Below are 7,745 nucleotides of genomic sequence, written 5' to 3' on the forward strand. Positions count from 1 at the left end.
CCCCCCCCCCCCCCCCACAATATTTTTGCTTGAAAAACGACTAAACAATCCCAATGAATTTTCAAAATAGTAATTAGTTTTTTGTCGATTGACTGATTGATTATTCAACTAATCGTTTTAGCTCTAGACTCAAGTTACTCACAGACTTATCTGAATCAAAAGATGTGGACCACGGGAATACTGCATTATATCCCACGTCTTTACTCTCTTTCTGTCACTGTGGCTGTCTCGATAAGAAAATGTATTATCAAATAGGGAAACCCCCACATGTTAGCTGAATTTAAATTAGCCATGTGCTGCATTTCTCAGAATCATTCCCCAGTAGTATTTAGCCATAGAACCAGTGTGCTTTACAAAGTTTCGGCCTACACTTGGTGATTTGGATTGGTTTCAAAATCAAACAGCTTTTTCCCCCATCTTATCCAGAATTATAGCTGGCAATAAAAAAACTCTTCCACCACTTTGGCATGGTCCAAATGTGCCGTAGTGTAGGGAGATAGGTTTGGCAGTGCTAGACTAGAATATGACAGGCAATCTGATTTTATTGAAGTACAGTGGTAGCCTGTGTTCTGTCTAGACCAAGCTAGGAAAGTTGTCTGTAGGAATGCTCATGCAAATATTGACCTTCAATTAGGTGAAACAGACGCCCTCGCTTAGGGGCTGCAATATGGAAGCATCAGCAAAAAACCTGGTACACATAAACAGTCACAGAATATATATAAACATGCAGAGACATACCTAAACAGTGTACACAAACACGTCTTGTGTAAATACACCTTTTTTTGCAGTGTGACATCAAATGGAAGACAACTGCGAAACCTGTACCCTTTTAAAGTTAGTTTTGACCTCAAACAGGATGTCAGCACAGCATCAGTAGCTTCGCAAAACCTCAACAAAAGTGAAAAATGTTACCCCATCGCAACACACACAGACGAACATCTGGAGAGTTTTGTGCCCTTTAATGGGGTGAGGAGCAAATGACCTTCCCAGGTGATGGCAGTGGACCACACTGCATAATTAACAGCCTCTAAAATCAGGTGTTCTTTATATGACTTTACATGACAATGTCAGCGCACAGCTTGTCTACAGGGACTAGGTGGTAAATAACTAATGGGGTGGGGAAAAAAATTGATACACCATAGTATCGCAATATTTTCATTGGCAATACTGTATCGATACACAGGCGCCAAGTATCGATCTTTTATTATATATGTGTTGGTCAGTTTGTCTGCTTGACAATCCCATTTAGAAGCAATACAATTGAAGTGATATGAACAAACAGAGAAATGTATGTTTGTTAGATCAAACATATGTTTACAAAGTTTCCTTTTGGGGACATCATTGGACAATGGAAATAATTAGAAGTTGGAAAAAAAAGGTTATAAATTGCAATATATCGCAGAACATTGCAATATGTTTAAAATCGCAATAATATCGTATCGTGGCATAAGTATTGTGATGATATTGTATCGGGAGGCGTCTGGTGATTCCCACCCCTAATAACTAATGCACACGGCCTGTATGTGTGCCGCTGCACAGCACACATACAGGCCAACTTGTTTCAGATATTTAGTATGTTAGATTATGGATCATACAGCAGAGTATGGCCCAGAATTTCAAAAGGAGCATGCCTCAGAGCTCCCTGCAAGCCAACACATCTCATTGAATAAAAGCATGCTAGGTACGAGAGTGTTCCTCGAAGCTGAACATGGCACAACACAGACTGACAGCACTGTGAGAGAGACAAAACACATCTGGATTCTACTGAAGGCTGTTCCATGGATTTCACAGAGCTTTATAAACAGTGCCGCTAAAGGAGGGGGTCCAGGGGTTAGTTCAACCGCTGTGCTTCAGTGACAGTGACTTGGCCAGGGAGATTTGTGCTGGAGCATCCCCTGCTGCCTTGATTTGCTCGGTAAGATCGGTGGCTGAGTTGGAAGGATTTTCCTCCCAAAGACCTCCCATCCCCCCCTTACAGAGCAGAAATCCCCTCCAATCCGCACTCGCACTTACTGCAGCGACACTGTACACACTGAGACAAAGGACTCCAGAGAAGGAGGAGAGGATAGAATAAGTAACAAGAGAGGAGGAGAGCAAATGTGAAGAGAGGAGAGGAAAAGAAACAAGAAAAGAGAGAAGAGAAAAGGATAGCAGAGGAAAGGAAACATCAGAAGTCAGAAGGAGAGCAGAAGAAACAAGAAGAGAAAAGGAGAGGACTGGAAAAGAAACAAGAAGAAAAAAGACAAACAAAAGCATTGGAGAGGAAAAGGAACAAGGGGAGAGGAGAGGAGAGGAGAGGAGAGGAGAGGAGAGGACTTTAAAGACGTAAAATAAAAATTGAAGCCAGTATAGTACATGAAGAAAAGTTTACTTTACTGTCTCTCTTCTTCTCCCTCATGTTCTCAGACATATATATATATATATACATAATACACGTCAATATGGCATCCAATAAGAAAGTTTACTTTAGAGGTGTAAGTAAATCAACACAGATGAGTGTGGTGAATAGACACCTGGAGACTGTGATCTGTGATCTGTGCAGATGCAGTGTGTGCTGAGGGGTGTGGTCAGAGGGGTATCATGGGACGCAGAGAGAGATTTGGAAGAGGCAGAGATATCTAGACGTGAAATATGATTCCTTGCCTGCATCAACGATCAATGTGCACACTGGGCATGCATCTATAGCTAATCCTTCAAGGCAACACAGAGCCCTTACAAGAGAGCTACTAACATGCCTGACCTCCCGAGGGCAAGGTTTAATTTCTTCATTCAAATATAAATATCCAGTAATTGAGAAGCTACTACGTGTGTTATCACTTCTTTGGGCAGTCCCAAGCAGCCTTTCCCTCCCAAGCATTACACAAGCCTCACCAATGAGATCCTGGCTGAGCCCTTCACAGACATACCTGTGGTGAGCAGCGCAGAAGCTTACAATCACTATTGCACAACACTGGCCTCTGTGGAAAATGAACACCTGCACAAAAATGCCCTCAATGTTGATACAAGAAAGCCACTGATTATAACATATACAGATGGGAACAACTGAAAATGCAAATCCAGTCAGAGTGACACATTATGGCCAAGTCAAAAGTTGGAGTGATGTAATAAACTTGTGGCCTATTTTGAGGGCAGGATTACCCCCTGACATTCCAGGCTACCAACTGTGCCAAAGTAGGTAATGATTAACTCTTACGAAGAGGAGTGTTTGGATGAGAAACCTTTCTGCTGATCTCTGCTCCCTGTGCCGCCTGTACATCCTCGTCCACATATTGCCCTGGGCCAGGCAGGAACACACCTATACAGACTACTGCTCTCTGGCAAACACAAGGAAATTCTATCTGCATTTAAAGGGGCAGCCAACACAATGGCATGGGCAAGAAGTTGAGTCGGGGCCAGACACTGACAGACATCTGCACCACACGCACACACGCACGCACACACGCACACACACACTGTAAAAAAGCTAAAGAGTTAAACCACAGGACTAAAAAACATTTATTCAGAAAACATTAAAATGTAACAATAAAAATATTAGGCTAGTAGGGCATTTGTGAAATTGCCAGACTGGCACTCCTGGCCTCGATTTTGCATTGTGTGTCTGTGTGTGTGTGTGTGTGTGTGTGTGTGTGTGTGTATCTCTAAAAGTCTTGTTCCTGGTTCACTCCGGTCTCCCAGCACTACAGTGGGTCTATTCTTCTTAGGTGCTTCAGAGAACAGAATAAATGACCAACAGCAGGGACATGAAAAGGTTGTGTCCACCAGTCACCAGGATTTTACAGCCTTCACTCGGTGTGCGTGTGTGTGTGTGTGTGTGTGTATGTGTGTGTTTATTTTTTCTTGTAGGAGACTGATAATGCCATCCTTCTTGCATGCTCAATTTTAAACATGCTCACACATGCCATTTAATACTTTGTGTAATCTGTCAAGCCAACAGTCCCCCGTGAAGCAGACCAGTCTGCAAACTGACACACTTGTTCACTTTTTCTTCAGGGTCACACTATCCGGGTAACACCTAAGAATTTCACATCAAGGGTTCAGACTAAACTGTTGCTTTTACTTTTAAAAATACTGTAGATCATTGCCTGATCCTTTGCTCCAGTGTGGCCGCGGTTATCAGACCTTGTTATATGCATGAGGTTTGTCTGAAGGGCTGAGCGGGAACTCCACACGTCCCCCTCGCTGCCAGTGGCACCTCATGCATTTAGATCAACACGTCGCCACCTGCATGGCTGACTCAGTGTGAGAGATGAAGTGGAGTGGGTATGCAACGTGAGTGAAAGTAGGGATTCTGTATGAGGTGTTGAGTGCTTCTGTGTTAATTGGCAGAAAACTGCCTTTTTCCATGTAGTGTGTTGCTTGTGCCAGGAAGAGATATATACACACACACACACAAACCTGCTTGACTAACTAACTGACTGATGCCTTCACTAATCAGTGTTAGTGCTGAGAGAGATGTCTGGCTTTTATTGAACCTGAACAATCTTATTGCACGTCTAGAGCTGTACAATACCGAATACCAGAACTTTTTGTAAAGAATTGGCACTGCTAAGTATGAACACAGGTTGTACAGCCACACAGATACTCACATTCACTTCCAGCTTTTAAAAGCAGTAATTACTCTTTACAAGCCACCTTCTAAGATTTCAGCCAAGTTACAACGGTATAAAAACATCAAAGTAGCGCTGACTAGCTTTTATCCCCATCCATGTTTAAACCATAAATGGCAGTAATCCCCAAAGCCCAGATTCTTTTCAATGAATAAAATGCTTCACAATGTCAAACAATCTTGGAAATTTGCAAGGAAATGGAGCAGCACTCTCCTTGGATGCCTGCTGAGCTTGCACCTTTCTTCAGCAAGCACCACAAGTGATCTTGATCCAGGCCAGAGTGGAGCACTGTAAGACTGCCACTTTGTGCTGATTCAATAAGAAATAATTGCATATTGGCCTCTCTCCACTCATCTACCTTCACCACCATGGTCTGACACTTTACTGTATTTCTGTGCTGTTACAGTAGAGACCCGGAGCTCGGGGAAGGACACTGCAGCATCACTGCTTTTGTTATTTTTTACCATCCACATTCCTTTGGATTGGATGTGAAGTTGCATTCAGGAGATATTGAACCTCCACTGATATAAAACAGTATTTCTCAGCAGCACCCAGCTTTAGGGCAGACAGCTGCGTAACGACTGTGGTCTTCATCTGCAGAAAGTAACACTCTTCAAGTGCTATACTTACCTCACTTCCTGTCAAACCGGCATTAGAGGCACAAAAAGTTAAATGACTTTGCTTTATGTCAAACTTCTTAGTTCCCTAATTTCTTCACCTGATGTAATATCTATATATGATATGTAATGTATGTTATATTAATTTACTCCACAGTCATGCTTAGGGATTCAAGCTACTGATAGATAAATAGACAGACAGACAAATGAAAGGTTAAAACTACAGCTAAATAGGCCTACTCAATGTGACTACCAGTGACACTACTTAGCCTAATAAACATGTCAGACAATAGTCACACAGTCACTTATTGTGTCTGCATGCAAAAGTGAAACTGCAATATTAATGCAATTATATGCAATTATGACTGTAAAGGTGAACCCTGTGTAGGAAGTCTGACAATAAAAAGTCAAAATAACACTTGGGGACTTGACAGTTGGTTAACTTCACACATCTATCATATTACAGCCGAGTACAAAAGCATGATGTCATCCCCTAAAAAAATTGCAAGTGTAGGTGAAGCCCATTACAAATAGTACAAAGTTTACAGGCCTGATTCGGAAATCTTATGTGCGTATAGCCTCTGTGTGTCAGTCCGCACTGTTGCTCTCCTCAAACGGTAGCCTATGCTAAGGACAAACGGGTTGAATGAAGGTATGAAGCATATGCTGTCAGCTGTGTGTGCAGCGCCTCCACCGCGCGCGCGCGCGCGCACACACACAAACACACAAACACACAAACACACACATTTAGAGTCTCCAAATTCCCTCTGAACTGACTGCTGCTGTGGTCCAGCTCATCTTCGCCTTTTCCATCACATATCAACATAAAATATTACGAGGCAACTCAACTTCTTAACCTACTGTAAAACACGACTAGGATCCTGCGCTCAACTTCACACCATATCACTCCTCAACTTGACAACCGCAGCAACCCAACGGAAACGTAGCAATAAACAGGCGATACTATTACGGTTAATATTTACCAGCTTGCTACAGTACGGGCGCTGTAGCCATTTATCCCGTAGCGAAAGGGCCAGAAGTCCGCATTTCCTGGAATGCGATGCTGGATAAAGCTGCTCTCCGTGCCCGCGTTTATGGGAAGGGAGAGCCGGATGGGCTCGGGGTGCTTCCCACTGTTGTGTCAGACCGGTCAGCGATGCCACATTCAGCTGATCGCCACAACAAAACAACATCTCGCCCTACGCAAAACACACTCGGCGGCTCCGCACCACCCCGCACGGCAGGTCCGATGGGCGCCGCCCCCCTTCTCAGCCTCCACCAGTGGGCTGGCGCGTCGAGCCCACTGCGTAAATAATCATGAGGTGGCAGAGGCAGCCATTGGTTGAAAGGACAGGTTTCCTGGTTAATGCTATTAATTCTAACTAGCCAGGCAACCTCATGCTCTGAGCTGGTTTACTTCACATTTCTCTCTAATTCTGCAGCAATATTTCATCCCCACCGACTCATACCGCCACACAAACGCTCTTAATAAACCACATGAATGAATAGCCGACCTAAAGAGATGCTGACATTGCATCACACACAAGAGATAGGCTATTTAATGGAGGTTAGGATCTGGGGCCACAAATCAATTAACTGCTTCTGTGTGGTCACAGGTGGTGTTTTGCAAACAGCTGAGTGAATTCCCTGCTGATCTCTTTTCTAACTGACCTGTTCTCCTCATACCTAAGGGACGGAAGCGTCGGGGAGTGATGCGGGTCAGATCCAGTAAAGGCCACAGAGAGAACCAGTCCTGGTAAATGTGCTGCATGCATTAGTATCCTTGAGATCAAATGGTGCTCTAAAGGCCAGTGGACATCAGGGCTCAAATGTGGTGGTGATTGGCATCACATCACTGTAACGGTGCACAGGTAATGGAGAAATAAAGCTGCTGTTTAAAAAAAAAAAGAAGTCATATAAGGACAATAGTGATATGTTTCATGATGTCTATTGGAGGGTAAACTGTTAGTCCCACTCTTTTCTGTCTCATATTTTCAGAGCTGTCTACATCCAGCCGGCTAACTCTTTGTTCCCAGTGTTAAGAACAGCTCCGCAGCACATAGGAAAGGGAAGGAAAGTAGAGGAAAGGTGGGAGGGAGGCAAGGTGGGGAGATGTGTCTAAAAAAGAGGAGAGGAGAACAAAGAAAGACAGTAGAGGGATGTGAGAGACAGAGCAGGAGACAATCGGAGGGAGTACAGGGACTTGCTGTGGTGTGAGTTCTCCGTGCTGCTACAATATGACTCTGACAGGCTTATGTAACCAGACTGGCCTGGCATTTGGCTCACAGCAGACGCCGGCTGCACTGACTGTTATATAACTGCATTAGCTGCTCCTCTGAGCTAAGGGGGAGCATGCGCACAGGAGAGCCCTACACACACTTAAACACACTCAGTCTTTCCAGTTTAGTGACTGCATTGCACTGTGGCCGGAGTGAGAGAAAGGAAGTGATCGAACAAAATGAAACGAAAACGCTGAAAGTCCAGTGGAAGTTTAACAATTTATGAGAAACAGGCAGATCTA

At 43.9% G+C, this 7,745-nt stretch overlaps 1 protein-coding gene across 3 annotated transcripts in view; it reads right to left on the minus strand.

Annotated features, from left to right (window-relative positions):
- hivep3b (HIVEP zinc finger 3b) overlaps nucleotides 1-6,472 on the minus strand; it is a 38,442-nt gene extending 31,970 nt beyond the window's left edge. For 2 of the 3 annotated variants that reach the window (XM_032518078.1, XM_032518075.1), the window contains exon 1: nucleotides 6,208-6,472. The gene's annotated coding sequence lies outside the window, so the exon portion shown is untranslated. The remainder of the gene's footprint in view (nucleotides 1-6,207) is intronic. The other variant, XM_032518076.1, reaches the window with a different exon arrangement.
- Nucleotides 6,473-7,745: the final 1,273 nt, after the last annotated feature.

Source organism: Etheostoma spectabile, chromosome 6, assembly GCF_008692095.1.
Source record: "Etheostoma spectabile isolate EspeVRDwgs_2016 chromosome 6, UIUC_Espe_1.0, whole genome shotgun sequence".
NCBI classification, from domain to species: domain Eukaryota; kingdom Metazoa; phylum Chordata; class Actinopteri; order Perciformes; family Percidae; genus Etheostoma; species Etheostoma spectabile.